General features: G+C 38.3%; 1 protein-coding gene across 4 annotated transcripts in view; it reads left to right on the forward strand.

The window, feature by feature from the left end:
• The first annotated feature begins 4102 nt into the window (after nucleotides 1-4102).
• Nucleotides 4103-22276, forward strand: part of DLGAP1 (DLG associated protein 1) — a 511134-nt gene continuing 492960 nt past the window's right edge. For all 4 annotated transcript variants that reach the window (XM_056138347.1, XM_056138349.1, XM_056138348.1 and 1 more), the window contains exon 1: nucleotides 4103-4179. The gene's annotated coding sequence lies outside the window, so the exon portion shown is untranslated. The remainder of the gene's footprint in view (nucleotides 4180-22276) is intronic.

The following is a 22276-nucleotide window of genomic DNA, read 5'->3' on the forward strand; positions in this document are numbered from 1 at the left end:
TTTTAGGACTTTATCATACAGTAGGAAAAAAAATAATGGCTATCAACAACCCTTATTCCTATTCCTCGAACCTATGACTGTATGGCAAAAGAAATGGGACAGCGAGTAAGATGGTTGCCTTGCACACACCCAACCTGGGTTCATTCTTCAGCACTACATATGGGTCCCCTGAGCCCTACCAGGAGGCCCTGAGCATAGCTATGTATGATTCTGAAAACAAAATGTAGATGAATTTGTTATTAAAACAGTGGCTTTATTCTGGGTTGTGTAAGGATAATCACTGGGTCTGAGAGGTGAAATGTGTATTTCTGACTCTGATCCCAGTATGTGAATTTTTTTTTGCAACACACTATCAAATTCATCAGACACCTGCTGGCATAGTAGAATTAATTCTGCTACTACTACCTGGAGACAGTCAGATCCTACAAGTTAAGGACCCCATACCACAACCTCCACAGTAGATGTCAACTATATGACTAGGCTCTTGCCCATATTCTAAGCCACTGTCTAGAAACTACAAATGATGCCCTACCCCCTCCTTGAGTTCCTTTAATTTGCTGGAGTGACAATTTCCACCTCTTCTCTGAGCATACCACACTCCCCACAGGTCACCCAATCAGAAACTCTCCAAACCCCATCTTTTTAGAAACTTTACAAGTATTTAGGCACAATTGACTAAGTCATTGGTCACTCATGCTTGAACTCAATTCCCAGGTCTCCTCTCCTTCCTGGAGGAGGGGAATAAGAGGTGCGGTTCCAGTCTTCTAATAACAGTTGACTCCTCCTGTCCTCATCAGCTTCCATTCTCTAGCATTGGACAAGTCATTTCATTAACATAACAAAAGAGCCTTTTATCACTCTCATGGAAGTGCAAGTGTTTTAGGAGCTCTGCTAGAAACAGAGAGGAAGACCAAAAATATATGTATGATAAATTGCAATTATTATTATAAATTAGATAAGTAGAAGGAAAAGAGAAGAGTATGAATGGAGTTGAATCAGTCATTGAAAGTTTTACAGGTATAAAAAAAAAAAACAGAAGAACTTTTTATGTGTCGTGCACTGTCTGAAGTACAGGGGCACACAATGTCACAGGGTCATCTCTATGCCCAGTGAAGGTATAAAATACAAATACAATAGAAAGTAAGACAAGTAGACTTGAATGCTGAGTCCCATGGGCTCAGATTTAAGCTCAGTTGTTTCAATGAGATTGCTGGAGATACTTTTAGAGACCAGGTATGAATTGGGGAACCAAGTATCTGCAAGAGATGAAAACTTCCCTCTAATTGAGTCTTGAAAGCTGATTCTATGACAGCAGCCAGGTTAATAGTAGAAAATAATACAAACATATTGACTTTTAATGTCACTGTCACTGTCTTCCCATTGTTCATCGATTTTCTCGAGCGGGCCCAGTAACGTCTCCATCGTGAGACTTTGTTTCTACTGTGTTTGGCATATCAAATACGTCACGGGGAGCTTGCCAGGCTTTGCTGTGTGGGCGAGATACTCTCGGTAGCTTGCCAGGCTCTCCAAGACGGGCAGAGGAATCGAACTTGGGTCGGCCATGTTGGCTGCGTGCAAGGCAAACACCTTACCCGCTGTGCTATCGCTCCAGCCCATTGACTTTTAATATCATAGTAAAAATGTACATTATTAAAATTATATGAGATTTCAGAGCTTTTATACCACCTTTGGGTGAATGAAGGTGAGATATTAAGAGAGCAAAATGATTTTGTTGCCTGTAGCTGCAGTGCCATTGCTCTTCAGGGCGACACAGACAGTGACCAGTCCCATTCCATCTGTTTGGCATGAAGGCATAGGAACTGGTTCATCCCACCCCACCACCCCCTGCATCCCACAGCTTTTAGACACTGTGGCTCTCAGGCTGAATTGATGCTCTTGACAGGAAAAGGAAAGGCAATCCTGACCAGGTTCCATGGTCTGTGATTGCAGAAAGAAAATGCAGAAGACCAGTGCACAGCAAAGAACACACATTCAAGAGCGATTATGAGACTTTTCTGAGAATCCCATAAAGTATAGGGTTGTGTGTGGGAAATTCAAGGGGAGGAATAAATACCCCCAATCAACAGAAACTGAGAACTGGTCTTCAGCATCAAATTTAGCACAAGTGTGTGTGGCTTTTTTTTTGGGGGGGGGGGAGGTGGAGGGAATGGGAAGGGCAGGTAGGGGTGGCAGAAGACTGGTGAAGGGTGTTGTACCAGGATACGTTGTGCAGGAAACGTTACCCATTAACAGTATCATAACCCAAGGTGCCTAAAATAAAATTAGGGGCCAGAGAGAGAGAGAGAGATCCATGCTTTACATAATGGGATACCCAGCTTGGATCCCCTATGCATTCTCAGAAAAAACTGGTCTTATGGGTCTTTTCCCACAACTGAGTCCCTTGTGAAGGACTGAGAGAAAGCCTTTCCCTTCATTTGCTATTTTATATTGCCTTCAGCTCAAAATAATCTTATGACAAAGGAACATATTTTAGGATGGCATATTCTACCATCCTTCACATTCAACACATTTTAACCCTTTGGAAAGTTGAAAGCAAATAGGGCTTTAACAAGAGGGAAAAAACACTTAAGTACTGAGCAGAATAAAGACACAGATAAAGATAACATTTTTGAGGATTGGCGACACTCTGGCATGCACAAGGTGAAGGCTTAACTAGATAGGTAGATAGGTGACAAGGCAGAGGCTAAGTCTCTTTTTTTCTGACAAAATTCTAAACTTTATTTGGAATTTTCATGTCCTTTTTCTTTTCTTTTTTTTTCTTTTTTATTGAGTCACCATGAGTTACAGTTATAAAGCATTCATGCTTGAGTTTCAGTCATACAATGATCAACACTCATCTCTCCATCAGTGCACATTTTCCACCACCAATGTCCCCAGTATCTCCCACTCCCCCCACTTCCCAACCCTTCCACTGCCTCTATGGCAGAAAATTTCCCCCATACTCTCTCTCTACTTGTGGGCATTATGGTTTGCAATACAGATACTGAGAGGCCATCACATCTGGTCCTTTATCTACTTTCAGTGCACATCTTCCATCCCATACAATTCTTCCAACTATCATTGATTTCGTGATCCCTTCTCTATTCCGCTGCCTTTTTCCCCAGCTCATGAGACAGGCTACCAACTATGGAGCAATATTCCTGGCCCTTGTGTCTACTGTCCTTGGGTGTCAGTTTCATGTTATTCTTAAGTTCCACAAATGAGCAGTCATTCTATATATTTCCCTCTCTTTCTGACTCTGAAATGAGCATAATACACTACATGATCATCCACTTATAAGCAAATTTCATGACTTCATCTTTCTAACAGCTGCATGGTATTTCATTGTGTATATGTATCAAAATTTCTTTAAGCAGTCCTCTGTTCTGCACTCGGGTTGTTTTCAAATTCTGCTTATTGTGAACAGTACTGCAATGAATATATAGGTGCAGATGTCATTCCTACTGTGCTCTTTTGCACCCTTGGGACATATTGCCAGAAGTTGTATTTCAGGATTATATGGAAGCTCAATTTCTAGTTTTTGAAGGAATGCCCATATTGTTTTCCCAAAAGGCTGGACCAGTTGGCATTCCCATCAACAGTGAAGGAGCGTTTCTTTCTCCCTACATCTACCCCAACACTGGTTGCTTTTGTTCTTTTAAATGTGGACCAGTCTCTGTGGTGTGAAATGATATCTCATTATTGTTTTGATTTGCATCTCTCTGATGATTAGCAATGTAGAGCACTTTTCCTGTGCCTTTTAGTCATATTTATTTCTTTTTTGAGGAAGCTTCTGTTTATTTCTTCTCTCCATTTTTTATGGGGTTGGAGGGATTTTCTTGTACAATTCTACTAGTGTCTTGTATATCCTGCGTATTAATCCCTTATCAGATGGGTACTGGGTAAATATTCAAGAAACAAGGGAGCTAAGTCTCTTTTTAAATTGACTATATATCAGAAACCCAAGGGTAATTTGGGAGAATCACCTCCTTAGCAGGTGGGTTTCTGGATATTTGTGTTAAAAGCAAACAAATTAAACTGTGGAATATATCATTAGACCAAAATATATGCATCTTGTTTTACAGGCTACATTTATTCTGGGATTCATTGACTTACCACTGGAGGTCCTGCTCTTTGCTCCAGAGAATTTCTGATTGGATGACAAAAACAACAAGAACAGTAAGTCTCAGTGTAAGAGCACTCTGGAAAACTGTGGACATACTAATTTTTTTAATTAATGAATGAATATATAGATTTCAAAGCACTTTTAGTATTACCACTATGCCTTTTCAATTTAGTACATCAAACATACATACCTGGAAGCAATTATGGTTCCAAAGCTCCCAATGAATAAATTCCTGACTTACTTTTTCAGAAATGCATGCCTGAAGAGAAAAGGTCAGTACACAACTAGAATAAATATAATCTTCTCTCCTTCTAAACTGAACATTAAGCTATGCATAAAGTTAAAACATTATTATTTTAGTCATTTGGTATAATTATAGCAATTGTATGCTAAAAATCTGGACACATACTATGTACTTGAAATTAATAACATAAAACCATGGTCTTTTCAGTGACTTTTTCACAGAAAGGTTCAGTAAATATTCTTTTAGGTTAATGCTTTAGTGCTAAAAATAGAACACTCGCATTGACATCTAATTGAAAAAGTTAACTAAAGTAAGAAGAAAAGTGAACTACTGGGGAGGAAGGTTCTAGATTCTTAATCCATCTGCTCCACCAGAAGAAAGGATAAAAATATGTTTCACAAAATATGAACTCCATAATAAAAAGACATTATCATAGTGGTGGGGAAAATAAAAATTGGATGAATAGAATAGGCAGAGGAGCCCGGCAAACTACCGAGAGTATCTCGCCTGCACAGCAGAGCCTGGCAAGCTACCCGTGACGTACTCGATATGCCAAACACAGTAACAAGTCTCACCATGGAGACGTTACTGGACCCGCTCAAGAAAATCGATGAACAGCAGTAGGACTGTGACCGTGAATAGGATAGGATCAAATTTTCACATATAATATATGTGAATATACAGTGATATACAGTGTACAACATTATGACTAGAGTAAACACTGCTATGTGACATGAAAGTTAAAATTAATTCGAATATTTTTCCTCACAAGAGAAATTTTCCTTCTATTGCATCTACATGAAAAGATGGACATTTATGGAGTCTTTTGTGTTATGTGACTTAAATGTATACAGAGAGGCATGTCAGTTATTTTTTAATGAAGCTATAAAAGAACATATTCATTTCATGGAGAGAATAATTGAATTTCAGATACCTCAAATCCTGTCTCCTTCACTAATTATGACTGAAACAGAGAAAACAGGACCTCAGAAACATAAAAGTGCCAATTTCTGAAGTCAAAGTAACTGTAGTCTTGCTTACATATGACTGATATATATTATTTGAGTATTAAATGACCTCTTATTAGTATCGTTTTCTGGGTAAATATATCTTCGGTGCAGATCTTAGTCACTCACCAGCACTTTGTCTCCCTTTAACCCTTATTAGCAAATAAACTTTCATGATAGTGTCAGTCCTGGCATCCATATAGACTATTATTATACCCACACAGCATCTTTGTGCACAAATGAAGGTAATGCCAACTTCTGGTTTTCATTTCTTGCTCCTTTTCCTCATCTTGGGTATTTTCTACATATTCATGGTATCCCTTTCTATCCACCCTGCCTCCCTGTAGCATTTCATGGATTTACCTTTGATGCTAACATTTTCCCATTCACTGTCTGTCAGACCAATCATTAGCTATAAAACTGAGGACTTTTTGTCCAATTTAGAGTTGACCAAGTTTGTAAACTAAACATTAGTCAAGAATAACTTCCAGGGCCTAGAGCAATAGCACAGAGGGTGGGGTGTTTGTCTTGCACGTGACCAACCTGGGTTTGATTCCTAGCATCCCATGGAGTCCTCCAAGCACTACCAGGAGTAATTCCTGAGTGCAGAACAAGGAGTAACCTCTGTGCATCACCAGGTGTGACCCAAAAAGCAAAAAAATAAAATAAAATAAAAAATTAATAACTTCCAGTGCCTTGGAGATAAATCTGCCTCATTAAGCTCCTTACAGAAGATAAAAATGAACCACAAAATAAGTTATATCCTAGACCATGGTCTTTTCTCACTTCTCTTAATCTGTCATTTTCTTTCCATTCTTCCACCCAGGTGGTCTTGACATGGGCCCAGGGATCATTTCTCCCACAGTAAAAATTAAACCTTAACTGAGTTCTTTTATAAACTTAAGCACCTTTCCATGCATTTGTATCTTATTTTTACCTTCCTTCTCGGGTCATACTTGACAAAGCTTCATCTTCTTCATAACTTGGTGAAGAATTAGTACTAATACCCTATTGATGAAAGAAAGACAGAAGAGATGTTTATGACTGTCTCCTGGCTGCCGAGCCAGGATTCTGCAGGGATTCTGCTGAAGAGCCAGCCTTCAGGATGGTTTCTGGAATGAGGAGCACAGAGATTCTTCAAAGACTGGAAGAGAATAAATAGATCTTTAGAACTGTGAACATATCTACTACTAAGGATTCAAGTATTAACAGTATGGCCAGCGTAACAAATAACATATGGGGGTGGGGATAGGGCAGAGTGATAGTATCATGTGCTGGGTGTGACCTGAAAAATAATTATGTGGAAACTAAAATCATGTAATAGTCAGGGGTATATAGTTTTATGGCTTTCAGTTGTTTGTGTCCAAATAGCTGAACTTCCCCGTATTTTTTCTTAACAAACATTTTTTAAAAATACAAAGTAATCTGGAAAATGAGACCAAGGTGAAGTAATTTTTGTGTTCCCCAAATTGCCCCACAGAAATGGAGCAACTAGGGATCTCCATGGCAAAATCCCAGTCTATATCTATATTTGAGTACAAGGATATTGGCAGTGGATATAGTACAGTATCATTGATATTCATAAATTGATGACACCATAAGAAATTTAACATAATAAACATTAAAGCTTGGTAAACCATATAAATGTGTCCCCAAGTACATGGAGGTTTGAGGAAAAGAAGGCAAAGGATTTATGATGGTCATGAGAATATATTGAGCTGATATTGCTCCAATTTGTGGGTGAATAGGTTCCTTGGGGCTCTAAAAGTAACTCTTTACAAATATTGTCCCTAGTTATAGACCATCATTGAGGAGAAACTACTGGGAATGAAATGCAATTTAGGCTGTAAAGAAAAAAGTGGAAAGTTATAGAGGGGAAAGAGCCAGCAAAAATGAGACACAAGTAAGGACACATTGGCAAACACCTCAAGTAAACTCTAGAGCAGAAAGCCGTTCAGTCCCACATCTCCTTCCAAGAGTACTACTAAAAAACTTAGGTCAAGTAAGCATTCATAAATTTTAAAAGTTAGCATCAAAGTTTCCAAAAAGAAAATGGACTCAGAAATACAATCTAATCACAAGTATCTCAAATAAAGGTAAGGTAAGGTAAAGGCCCTCCCGTTAATCGTCGATTTGCTCGAGCGGGCCCAGTAACGTCTCCATTGGAGACTTTGTTGTTACTGTGTCTGGCATATCGAATACTCTTGGTAGCTTGCCGGGCTCTCCGAGAGGGGTGGAGGAATCGAACTCGGGTCGGCCATGAGAGCCTGGCAAACTACTGAGAGTATCCGATATGCCAGACACAGTAACAACAAAGTCTCCAATGGAGACATTACTGGGCCCGCTCGAGCAAATCTCAAATAAAAATTGAAAAAAAAAGGTTATGTACTTTAGAACACCATAACGTATTGCAAACCTGACTGCTGCCCCCGAACTGGAAAACACTAGAAAATAAATAAATAAAAATGGGGTTACTGGAGAGATGTCCAAAGGCATGTGGAAAACCCATTTTCAATTCTTAATATTACATGATTCCAAGCACAGTCAAATATAACTAAAAACAAACAAAAATTTAAGTGTAAAGAATAATCTATAAGTTATACATGTATGTTAAAAAAGAGGCAAGGAGATCCAAAGTACTTATAAAATATATAGAGAGACAGTTCTTTCTCCAGTTGAAATAATAGAAATATTTATGTTTGTGGAAATATTTATGTTTCCTTATGGAGAACTTGACATTGCCATAAAGTACAAACATGTTTTTTTTTGTATTTTATAAAAACTATTGATTGAGAAAGATGGAGGCCAATATTTTTGTAAAATATATGTATTCAAAACTTGGCGACCAGCACTGGCATGGATCATACAAAGAAAGAATAGGGATATAAATAAATTCAGGGAGTTTTGTGACCCAAGATGTCAAATATTGATATTTTGATTTAAAGTTATTTGAGAAATAGCTGTTATATTCAGTCCTTTGGTTTCCTGAAAGCAAGAAATGAATCTCTCATGTAAGAATCACCCACCCTTCCTGCTCCAGAAGATGGAGAAACATTTTTAGTGCCCCAAGGAATTTAGGCCAGTTTAACTTATGTAAATAAACTTTATTCTGTTAGCCTTTCACAATTTCACATACTTTTAGACAAAGAAGTAATAAAACCATGTATTCTGTTCATGACACAGGTCCCAAATTCAGTGAAAATGCCATATAAATTTTTCTCCCTTTAGTCTGTCAATTTTAATGCTGGAAGAGAGATAGTTCCCCTATTACATATAATATAGACACACATATGTTTAAATATGCTTGAAGGGTAGCGTTTTAAGCTAGAGCAATCATTGCTTCCACATTTTCTCTGTAAGTCTTCCTCATAAAGCTTGTGCTTGAATGTATTAAACCACTTATATAATTGGTTTGTGTTCAAATTTTTAATATGCTTTAGTCATATTTTAATATGCCAGAAATTTAGATCCTATTAACAAATATAAAAACTTAATACACATATTTTTTAAAAAACTTTAATACTACAAATATCAATATGTGTAGCTATTGATTATATATGTATATACATATATATACAATTGTTAGCAAAGCTAAGCTTAGCAGAGAATGGAGTGATAGCACAGCAGGTAGGGCATTTGCCTTGCACATGGCCGACCCAGGTTCAATTCCTCCACCCCTCTCGAAGATCTGGCAAGCTACTGAGAGTATCCCTCCAGCACGGCAGAGCCTGGCAAGCTCCCCGTGGTGTATTCAATATGCCAAAAACAGTAACAAGTGTCACAATGGAGACGTCACTGGTGCCCGCTTGGGTAAATCGATGAACAATGAGAGGACCCTGCTACAGTGCTATACGATTGTTTGGTATTGAAAAGTCTGCAAACTATGCTACCATTTAATAAAAGGGCGATATAAACCTGTGGTACTAATCATATATAGTCAAAAATTAAAGCATAAATAATATAGAAATAAAATTATCACCTAAAAGTAGAGAGAAAAGGGGAAGAGGATAAAGACAGAAATTTGATTTGTACATTTGAACCAAGACAACTGCGCTTGTACAGCCAGTAGGTGGCATAACAACACCGAGTGGACTCTAATGAGAAATTTCCAACAAGAATTTGACTGCTAAATCCCAAGTGAAATGTTATAATAAAGACAAAACAACTGTAAAGTTTCAACATTTTCTTGGTGATTGTTTTTGATAAATAAGCAACTATGCCTGTGTTATTACCAAACTGAATATTTGACACGGCCAAAGAACACAGTAAAATAATAAAAATGTTCTGTGCTCATTGATAAAGCTCATGACTTGAGTGTATGAAATCTGTAGTGACCCCCAGCACCTCCCCTCCCCGAAGTAACAAAAACTTTCGATATTGAATGGGAAGTTATGTTGAACATGATTTTATTCAACCAAATATGCCCCAGCTTCATTCCCAAAAACTATTTGGAAAAGTGTTCATCCCCACACACTTTTTCTACTAGAAGTAATCAAGGACTCCTTGAAAAAATAGCTCATTATAAGTCTGTGTCAGGAAATAAATAAGATGAGCTGAAAAGACCAAATTGAAAGGGCTCTCAAGACTGTCAGGCATAAATGAAAAAATTTGGGTTATAATGGCTGCAATGGATTGAAATAAATCAAATGTGTCAATATTCATGAATTCTTAATCATACTATTAGAAATTATAACTATTGATCATTCTTAGAAAACTTGAGAAAAGAAAAATCATCACTTTGCAAACTGATAGGGGGAAGAGATATATAGCATTTATAGCCTTCCCTGTACAAACTATTCCAAGTAACCAAGTCAGTGATGCCTATTAATCATTATGGATGTATTCCATTCAACAAGTGAAAGAGAGATTTTATTCAATCTTACATCCTTTAATGACTTATTCAGTCTACATAATAGTCATCAATAACTGCAAATATCACCAAAAAGCCACTGTGTACTTGCGAATGGAAGAATGGAGGCCCTAGGTGTGGAATATTTTTCCTAAATGGAACTGATGACATCCTTAGGTCTATGTTCTTTAGTGTTAGCCATCTGTGGTTCCTTAGCATTTGAAATGTGTCTAGGACAAATTAAGATATGCTGTAGGTGCAAAGTATACACCAGGGTGCATAACAATAATAAAAGAATATTAGATACTTGCTTAAAATTTTTATTAAATCATATAAAATATTTTGAAATGAATGTAAAATTAACTCACTTTCTATTTTATATGAACAATACTAACCTAGTTTTATTACTTATAGGAAATATCATGGAGAGAGCAGCATGTAAAATGACAGCAAAAGAATAGAAAAGAAACAGACCATGAAATACATTCTTTTAGGTCATACCCATAAAAGGGGAATATGTCCTGTCTTGGGATGACTTTCTTAAAAGATAACTAGAAAATAACTCTATAACTCACATCAGTTGACCAGTGGCTGAGTTCTAATCAGTTCTAGATACCTACATTTTTAAGTAGATGCTCAAAAAATGTAGTTTGGGGGGAATAGGGAGATGGAACTAGGTAAATAACTTTGTAATGGTGTGAATTACAGACCAACTTGGGACTAGGTGTCAAGACTTTGATTCTCTAGGACTCCAGTGAACATCATCCTCTAAAGAGTGACAGATCCTTTTGCTAACAGTGACTAGATAGTCAAGCCAAGCTGTTCGTTACACAGAAAGAAATCTCTGCAAATGAAGCAAGGAAAGTGCCTAGACCTTGTTATCAGGCAAGTATCCAGGGAACCAGAAAATTCCTTTACTGAAAAAAGACAGATCCACCTGGACTTGGGACAAGATGTAAGTCCCAATGATTCCAGCAGCCATAGCATGTCAGAGCTTGTGTAGTGTGCCTTCAGAGCTAAGCCTCCAAAACTTTAGGCTCCAAAAATCATCCCTGTAACCAGCAGACGGAGAATTGTCATCCTGCAAAACAAAACAAACAAACAACAACAACAAAAGCAGAGACCATTCCTTTAATCACTGAAGAATCAGATAAAATTAACTCCACAGAAAACCCCCAACAGTGGCTGACTCCAATGATTGAGTTTAGAGGAAGGATATGGTGATTGTTGAACTCAGAACAGGCCTGCTTAGAGGAGAGAGGACAATGAGAAATTTCCTACTTACTGACTTTCCCACTCAGCACAGCCTTAGAAGAAAATTCTGATGAATCAACCTTACTACTCATTTATACCACCAAAGTCCTTACAAGCAAAGCAGAATTTCAGATCAACAGTCAAAAGGTCATCTGTTGGATATAGTTGGATGGGTAAGGCACTTGCTAGCATGCCCCCTACCCAGGTTGAGTCTACAGTACTGCACATGGTGATCACATATAGTGTGGTTTAAAAACAGAAAAAAAAATGTATAAAGCTAAATTTGGCAATAGACTGAGAAAATTCTTCCTCAAAAGTAATGAAAACTTAAAACAACAGTAAAATTTTCAGTATTAAAGTTATATATCAGTGATTTCTCTATAACTATATAGTTATACATAACTGTACCACAGAAATATCAAATGTTTACTTTATGGGATAAAATATATAGTAGGGGAAGAAAGGAAATGCAGGAGCAGAGAGTCTTCACCAAAAAAGATTAAAACTACCCCCCAAAAATCCATAAAGATGCTAAATATGAGAAATGAAATAAAAGGAAAATTTCCATGGAAAGCAAAATAAGACTCAGTCTCACAGAGGAAACAGTCAGTGAAGTTTAAGTTAAAATTCCAGTAATGACTCAAATGAAAGACAAATTAGGAAAATGAAGAAATTAGATTCTATTAGACAAGGAAAGTAAATAATCATAGAAGTCCAGGGAGCCAAGAAAACACCCTAATTACTAAAAGCAAAAGGACACACACCAAGACACATCATTAAGTTTCAAACATCAGTGATTAAATAAAAGGTTGCTAGGAGAGGAAATATATGTAACATACAAAGGCATCCTGATCAGCTTATGATCAAATTTCTCGGCATAAACTCTCCAATCTAGGGAGACTACAATGCCAGAATTTCTAATTCTTAAAGCTAAAAACCTCCTGCCATGAATTCTCTATCCTGTAAAATTATCAAATGTGACTCAGAAACTGCAATCATCTTGCTCTGATACTCACCATTTCTAAAATGTTTTGTGCTGAGCATTATAATTTATGTACAATAGAGTTCTACATTTTGGGAGGTCACACCCGGCAGTGCACAGGGGTTACTCCTGACTCATGCACTCAGGAATTACTCCTGGCAGTACTCAGGGGACCATATAGGATGCTGGGAATTGAACCCAGGTCGGACGCATGCAAGGAAAACACCCTACCCACTGTGCTATTGCTCCAGCCCCTAGAGTTTTACATGTTAAGCTATGAAATTATCAATTTGACACCTCTGCTGTATTTTCATTATTGCTTATAAAAATTAGTGCATAGCAAATATACAAAAATTTAAATATGTCCTTACCAGAGATTTGTGGAGTGCTCAATGAGGAACACAGATATGGCTTAATTCAGGGTCGGAGACATGGCCAGGTTTGATTCCAGACACTGCATGGTCTTTTTAGCACTGCAGAGTATGGCAGGAAGAAGAAATTACTAAGGTATAATTTCAAAGCTTTAAACTTTAGTATCTCGGTAATATTAGACAAATCTATTATTTTTGTACTATTGAAAGTCTTTTCTATCATCTTTATTTCTTCCTCTACTATTTTCCCCAATATTATATATTAAATTAATAAATATTATAAAAGTTGGGTGTTGAATGAAGTTTTATGCAGAGCAGACTTCAATTTTTTTATTTAACCTTTTTACTGGGCTGGAGCGATAGCACAGTGGTAGGGCGTTTACCTTGCACGCGCCGACCTGGCCGAGCCAGGTTTGATTCCTCTGCCCCTCTCGGAGAGCCCGGCAAGCTACCAAGAGTATCTCACCCGCACGGCAAATCCTGGCAAGTTATCCATGATGTATTCAATATGCCAAACACAGTAACAACAAGTCTCACAATGGAGACGTTACAAGGCCCGCTCAAGCAAATCAATGAACAATGGGAGGACAGTGCTACAGTGCAACTTTTTTATTGAATCACTGTGAGATAGACCCTTACAAAGCTGTTCATGATTGGATTTTTGTCATATAGTATTCCAACACCCATCCCTCCACCGGTGTACATTTCACAGCACCAGGGTCCCCAGGTGCCCTCCCATCACCCTCCACCCCCTACCTACCTCTATGTCAGGTGCTTTTCCTCCCTCTCCCTCCCTCTTTCTCCCTCTTTTTCGCTTCCTCTCTCTCAGTCTTCCTTCCCTAGTTCCCTAGCCCCTCCCTCCCTTCCTTCCTCCCCTTTGGGTTTGCAATATTGATACTGAAAGATTATCAAGAAAATCCCATTATCTACTTTTAACCCTCAGGTCTTGCCCAGCATGATCATTCCCAGCTATTATTGTCATACTGGTCTCTTCTCTATCTTACCTACCTTCAGCCCCACACACACTTGTGGTTAGTTCTAACCATTGACCATTCTTCCTAACCCCTGTTTTCCCTGGCCATGGTTATAGTCTTCTACTATATATATTTTTTCTATACCACAATTGAATGTAGTCATACTATATATGTCCTTCTCCTTCTGACTCATTTCACTCAGCATAATACTCTCCATTTATAGGCATATTTCATTACTTCATTTTTCCCTAACAGCTGCATAGTATTCCATTGTGTACATGTGCCCTATTTTCTTTATCCATTCATCCATTCTTGGGCACTCAGGCTGTTTCCTGATTCTGGCTGTGGTAAATAGTGCTGCAATGAACATAGGAGTGCAGATGGTGTTTCTTCTGTGTGTTTTTGGGCCCCCAGGTTTTATTCCCAGAAATGGTATTGCTGGGTCAAATGGGAGCTCAATTTCTAGTTTTTTGAGAAATGTCCATATTATTGTCTAAAAAGACTGGACAAGCCAGCATTCCCACCAACATTGAAAGCACTGGTTGCTCTTGTTCTTTTGACTGTGTCCCAATCTCTGTGAGTAAGATGATATCTCATTGTTGTTTTGATCTACATCTCCCTGATGATTAGTGATGAGCATGTTTTCGTGTACCTTTTGGCCATTCAAATTTCTTCTTTGAGAAAGTTTCTGTTCATTTCATTGTCCCATTTTCTTATGGGATTGGATGTTTTTTCCTGTAGAGTTCAACCAGTGCGCTGTATACCTTTGATATTAAATCCTTTATTGGAAGGGTATTGGGTGACTATCCTTTCCCATTCTATAGGATGTCTTTGTGTCCTGGTCACTGTTTCTTTTGAGGTGCAGAAGCTTCCTAGTTTCATGTAGTCCCATTTGTTTATCTTTACTTCCCCAAGCTTGGTCAGTGGTGTTTCTTCTTTGAAGATACCTTTAGCTTCAATATCATGGAGGGTTTTTCTGACCTTTTCTTTAATGTACTTTGTGAATTCTGGTCTGGTGTTCAGGTCCTTAATCCATTTTGATCTGACTTTCATGCATGCTGTTGGGTAGACTTGTGAGCCCATATTTTGCACATAGCTGTCCAACACCACTTGTTAAAGAGGCTGTCCTTGCTCCACTTCATGTTTCTTGCTCCCTTATCAAATATTAAATCATCATATATTTGATGGTATGTGTTGTGAATTTCAAAGAAAAGCACATAGGCAGACATGGGACTCAAGTGTTCAGTGGCCGAGAACCCTTCCCCTGACCAGCCCATTGGGATGGACAGACAAAGGACCAGGGGGAATAAATTAACAGGAACTGGGCTGGGCCCTGGTCTTGTTGGTAGTCAGTTTATTTCTCTCCCCTCACCAACGTATACCGATCTCTCCCCTTACAGCACAATCATAGTTGTAGTTTTGGTCATGGTCCCAGTCATCTAATCCTCATCTTCTGTTCCTTCTATTTCTAGTCCCCACTTTCCCCTTAAAGCATAGCTATATAGAAATCATGAAGGGTGGAGGTACACATAGGTGGGATTGAACACTGTCATAACAACAAACAGATGTAAAGCCACTTCTTCAGGGGAAGTTCTAGGAGATCAAGGACAAAATCTCATTTGACGGTTCCGCACTCTAGATTACTAGGAGATCTCCTTAAGGGTGGGATTCCATCTAGGGTATATTGCTTTCTCCTTTCTTCAGCTAGTAATTCATTTAAACAAAGTAAATAAATTTACTTCTTACAAAATTTCTAGTTCTTTTGTATGAACACAGTAAGAGATATATTAAGCTAAAGGTTGGCTCTTCCTTGGGGACATCTCACTATATATTTCAGACCATGTTCCTCAGGCCAGGTTAGACTTCCTAACCCCAGCAAGGTCTTTATTCGGTTACTTTTTTTTTGGATTATGACAGAGTTTGTTCCATGGCTGTGTGCTTAACTTATTATACCTCTTATGGCACTTAACTTGTCCCTCTCTGATTCCAGGGTAGCTTACCGCTTTCCCTGGGTCCATCTAGTCCCTTGGTAGGGACCCTCCTTTTGGGGTGTTAGGAAGTAGGGGCAACTGAGGGTTTAGTTGAGTAAATATGAGGGATGCCCAGGAGTAAATATTATTTGGAGTCACTCCGATGTTACAAAAGAATAGCATCAACTGTCTTCCTGTGTCTATACAAAAAGGACATTGCTAAATAAACCATGCAAATGACATAAAGAAAAGAGAAAAGCAATATAGGATCATTAGTGCTTGATGGAATTGGATGTGCCTCAGGGACACTGCTGTGTGGAAGTAACTCAATAAATCTAAGCTCCCTGTGGAAGGAACAAAGACAATCCAATGATATTCAACAGTGTGTAAGGATATTCAACCCTATTCCATTGGGCAGACTTCAGTTTTAACATAACATTTTTATATACCTAATAGGCACCTCAGAAAATGAGATGGTCTCTCCAGTAAGTCATAAATTATTAACTGGCAACTAAAATGTTGTCTTTACACATTTGTGAAAATATTCAATTTAAGAGGTCACACTTTTATAAGGACACATGTAATAAAATATACAAAAAGACCTTACAGAGCCATATAAAAATTGGGGTTTTTTTTTCTCTACCTATGTTGCACCAAAGTGAGAAAACACTAGGGGGCAGTGCAGTTAACACAAAACTCTCGGAGATAAGAAAGGACCACTACAGTCACTAAGTTCTAATACAGTAAATGGGGTCAAATAATAACAAAATAATTTATTTAGACTTCCTGAAATTATATGCAAAATATACAGTTTAACTGTAACCTCTCATAAGAAACACTTCAAATTCTCAATTCTGTGCTTGGTGACAATGTCACATCTTCAATTCAAATGAGTTGAATTCCAAATCAATAAAGTAAAGTAAAGTAAAAGTAAAGACCCTCCCGTTGATCATCGATTTGCTCGAGAGTGCCCAGTAATGTCTCCATTGGAGATTTTGTTGTTACTGTGTTTGGCATATCGAATACGTCACGGGGAGCTTGCCAGGCTCTGCCGTGCGGGCGAGATACTCTCGGTAGCTTGCCGGGCTCTCCGAGAGGGGCGGAGGAATCGAACTCAGGTCAGCCATGTTGGCTGCGTGCAAGGCAAACGCCCTACCGCTGTGCTATTGCTCCAGCCCAAATCAATAAAAGTCTGATAAAATAAAGCAACTATTAGCTACAATTAATCCATAAAGACATCTATTACCTACAAAAAAGAATATGGTCCAATCTAAAATTAAAGACAATAAGACTCATTTTATAATTCTAAAATAATATATTTGTCATTTTTTACAAAACAGAATTCTTGTGAGTAGTGACTTTATAATATATTTTGTAAAGTATATGAAGCATAATCTACATACATTTATTATATAATATAAATAATTACTTGTCAGAGTCATAACAAATCACTTTCTAGTTCTAATATCTTATGCAGTGAATTTTATAGTAGTCAACAAATCACTTTAAAATTTTAAGATGTTAAAAATCTAAATAACATGTTATATGAGCTATATACTTTGACTCATTGGTTTGACCTACTTACATTGTAATAAATCATTCTAGAGTGTTCACAGTAAGTTTTTAATAATTCTTAAAATCTGTTAGGAATATGTAATTTAGCAGTAAAAGGTCCTGGTGATTATGAAAATGAATTCATATAATGAGTCCTAGTTGATTTTTATTCATTCATTCACATCTTGTTGACTTTGAAATGGTACCTGGAACTTATAGCTTATATGTCTTGAGATTTATGAACAATAAATGACTTACACTCTTCTATTTGATCACAAACCAGTTTTTTGTTTGTTTGGGGTTTTTTTTCCCATTTGAAAGGTGCAGTTTGGTTTCTATCCCGTTTGAGGTTTTTTGTTTGTTTAGCTTACCACATCAATCAGAATCTCATGGGAATGAGACTTCACTTCAGAAGGTTGAAATCACTGTCACTGTCCTCCCATTGTTCATCGATTTGCTGGAGCGGGCCCAGTAACATTGTGAGACTTGTTACTGTGTTTGGCATATCAAATACATCACAGGTAGTTTGCCAGGCTTTGCCATGCGGGTGAGATACTCTCGGTAGCTTGCTGGGCTCTATGAGAGGAGCAGAGGAATCAAACTCGGGTTAGCCATGTTGGCTACGTGCAAAGCAAATGCCCTACCCTCTGTGCTATTGCTCAAGCCCATATATATATACATAGTTTGGGGGCCATACCACTGGTTACTCAGGGCTTATTTCTGGCTCTGCAATTCAGGAATTATTCCCAGTGGGCTTGGAGGACAAGAATGGGTGCAATGGGTGACAGAGATTGAATCTGAATCAGCCTTGTGCAAGGCAAATGCCCTACCCGTTGTACTCTCACTTTGGCCCCCTTAAATCTATTTTCAGGGACGCAGGCAAAGTTAAGAGAAAGCATATAGTGAGGTTTAATTACTCAGAATTGGTACTGTGGAAAATAGTTCCCAGCCTAGGTTTGAAGAGCCTGTAGGAACTAGAGCAGTGGAGGATCTACTGTCCTGGAACAATCAGGCTGGAAGGAAGTAGGCCAGATAGACACACAATTCCCCATCCTCCACCCTTTCCTCTCTGGCTGGGTTCCCCGCTTGGCCACTTAGAGACAGATCAGGAAGGGTGAACAACTGGGAGGCAACGGCAACAGCAAATAGATGAGAGAGAACTGCTGAATAGACTAACTCAATAATGACAGTCTTAGTGTCAGAGTTGTCTGGATACTCTTAGATTTTTACTTTACTCCCCACATTCTGACAAAAACAAAGGGGAAAAGATAGTTTAAGATCTTCTTTACTAATGGCAGATTTTCATATGGAAATTTTTGATCTTTACCTCATACTGCTTGTTTTCCTTGTGTGATTAAAGAAGAAATATTTTCTATTATAAGAGGCCTAGAAGTTTTTCTCCTCAGTATCTCAACCTGACAAGCTTTTGAGAGATTGAATGAAGATACTCTCCTGGAGTTCAGAGAGCTTAGTGATCCTGAGGAATAAGACTGGATTCATTTCCTCTTGTAGCTCTAAGGAGTTTCCAAATCCCATCTCGAAACTAATCATTCCCAGTCTGGACCATTGAAATCTCACCTACTTGATTAGCTCATTTACAGCTCTTTCTTTCCTTATTATAATCTACTTAAAACTCCAAGAGGAAAAAATGTAACTCAAATGTAAAATATGTTGTCATATTCATAAAATATTGCTCTTGTGTATTCTTATCCCCATCCCTCCCCACCTCCCCTTCCTGATTTCACTGAAAGGATGAAAGAAAAGAAAATCTCAATGATTTCATTCTAATAAAACCTTCATTAAGTGTCCAATAATTTTGTCATACACACACACACACACACACACACACACACACACACACACACACATGCATCGCAGAGCCTGGCAAGCTACCCGTGTTGCACTCGATATGCCAAAAACAGTAATAATGATAGTCCTCATTCCCCTGACCCTGAAAGAGCCCCCAATATGCCATCAGGCTACACTTAGCATGCAATAGGGATAGATGGAGACATTACTGGCATCCGTCCGAGCAAATCGATGAACATTGGGATGACAGTGATACAGTGATATACATACAAATATGTATAGATGTGTATATATATATATGGCTATATATGGATATATACATGGACACATCTTCTGTAAGAAAGCAACTGATTAAAGCCTATGACTCCCTTCCAAAATGCAGATTTTTTCCCTGACATGTAATCAGCAAATAAATTTTATTCTGTTATTTTTCCTTTCCTAAGTCTTCTCTGCATTATTCAAAGAAAGCCTTGTCTTAAATTTTCCTGGAACCTCTTTTACATTTCTTTCCCCTGCACTGTGGAGCTCTGTCTTCTTCCCACTTGTCTTCCTGGTGCTCTGAGTGATTCCATGCGTTGGGCTTTACATCTAAGTGTTGGTTACTAAGGACCCATCCTTACAGAAATGCAAACAAGTGCAGTGAGATTTATTGAGGCATAAAGATTGCTGCACTCCAATCCCTGAGTTCTCATTTGGGACTGGATGAGTAAGCAAACAGCATCAGACAGGTCATCCATGGGAAAGATCAATTTAATCACATGAATAGGGAATTTGCAAGGCAGTAAATATAGAGGAAGCTGAGATTGACCTGGGATTCGAAACTTGTGTTCAGAGACCTGGGGCATCCAGTGAGGGGTAGACTTCACAAAGATTACTCTATGTTTTCTCTAAGGATAAAAAGATAAGTTTGCTACATAAAAGGGCCTATTCACTGACAAATCCATTTCTGCATAATACCCATACACACACTACATTTTTCTAAGTTATGAGAAAAGAAACAGTTGGAAATTTTTTTAATTGGGAAAAGGGCAAAGGACATGGTCAGGGACCAGAGCTGCTTCTCAGACCCTAGAAACTTTAATGCTCTTAACTTAAAATAATCTTTATTCATAAGTCATGAAAAATATTGCCCACACTCATCGGCCTCCTGGGTCCTCACACTAAGTTGGCATTTATTGGAAGAGGCCTACTTTGGGCATATTGCTGAAGGTCTATCTGAACCTTTGGGGGACAACTCTTCTCACAGTTGGGACATTTCTGCCAGGGGTGAAGCTATTTTGTGATTTTCTACGTCTTCTTATATTATAATCCAATCACAAAACCCACTTGATTATATTCTCAATAATTCTGAGCAAAGTGAAAATCTGAATTCCCTTATGAATTATCAGGGTATATCTTCTCACATCTTCTACAGAAAGATCTCAAAGGACTTCCCTGGACCCATTATCAGTTAAATATTAATATGTATTGGGGCCAAAGTAATAGTATAGTAGATAGGGTGCTTGACTTGCATGCAGTTGACCTGGGTTGGATCTCTGGCACCCTATGTGGTACCCTGAGCCTACCAGGAGTATGCCCTGAGTAAGCGTCACTGACTGTGACACTCAAAAACAACCAAAGAATTACTGTTTTTTGTTTGTGAATTATATGCCAGTACTTACTTATAGTATTTAATTTGAAGAGTTTTCACAAGTCACCCAAAAGAAGATTGAACTTAAAATAGGCAGTGTTCGTGTGAACCCTTACTTTTGAAATAAATGAAAAGAGTAAAAGGTCAGCACCTTAAAAATATCTTCAATCACACCACAGTGCTGGCCTGAACCTAAACTATCAGCACTAATAGAGCCAGACGAGGATATCTGGGAGGGCCACCTGTGCCCCGCTGAATGCTGGTTTGGAAATGCTCCCAAAACTCAGATAAACTCAGTTCAAATAATTGCACAAGGGTCTCAGATAGTTCCAGTTTTGAGGGGGGAAAATGGACCTAAGAGACACAAAACAAATCTTTCAACTGATCATCTAAGAAAAAGTGCCAAGCATATAAGAACTTTTCTGCATGCCCCTTACTAGTAAACCAAATTTTTCTTGTTTCTTGTGGAAATGTGTGATGGGATTAGCCACCAGGGTGGAAGTGTATCAGTGATAGAGAAGAAGTCCAGACTCCATAGATAAAATTTCTTGAGTGTACTACTTTAAAAAAAAAGTTCATTTTATAATATAGAATGTATATCAAAGCAGGACAAAAAAAAAGAAAGAAGTTAAAGTGGTTAATTGTGAAATAACTAACAACTACTTGAAAGGGCCTATATGCACGCACTCTTCTCTTTGTGGGAGGAAACCGTAAGTTATTGACATCATGTCTGAAGGTGGGCATGATGTCAGGAATATGGCAGGAATATGCTGAAATGTGCATTGTATGTTTTCACCTTTATCAGCCCAAATCTATCTTTGTGAGAAGTACAATGCAACCCTAGCACAAATTATCTCTCATACTCCAAGTTCCTGGGGCTCAAGTCCTCAAAAGTGATCTGACCCAATTGAGTCAAAACACATTGACTCCAGGAACAGACAGATTAGCTAATGCCTCTATGACTTAAGGACCCTAAGCCACAGCGTCTCATCCTTTTACTGGCCAGTGATGTCAATTCTCCAGCTGACCTTGCTCCCTAGAGAAGTTTTCAACTACCAGTATTAGCACAATGAGATCTTTGAACTCCTTGTTTGGTTTTGTTTTGTTGTTGTTGTTGTTGTTGTTGTTGTTGTTTGGAGGGGATTTGGATTTAGGGGCCACACCTTTCTGTGCACTTGGGAATTGCTCCTGAAGGGTTTGGGGAAATATATGAGGGGTCAGAGATCAAATCTAGGTCAACCACATGCAAGGCAAACATTCTACCTGCTGTACTATCACTACAGTTCCTTTGCCTGGCTTTTCAACACTATCCTACCACCAAAAATAGAGAGAAACATCACTATATCACTATCATTCTGTTGTTCATCAATTTCCTTGTGCAGGCACCAGTAACATCTCCTTCATCCTAGCCCTGAGATTTTAGAAAGTGTCACATTGAGGCTCTTTCAGGGTCAGGGGAATGAGACCCATCATTGTTACTGGGTTTTGGCATATCATATCGTATCA

The sequence above is a fragment of the Sorex fumeus genome, unplaced genomic scaffold, assembly GCF_029834395.1.
Source record: "Sorex fumeus unplaced genomic scaffold, SorFum_2.1 ptg000128l, whole genome shotgun sequence".
NCBI classification, from domain to species: Eukaryota; Metazoa; Chordata; class Mammalia; order Eulipotyphla; family Soricidae; genus Sorex; species Sorex fumeus.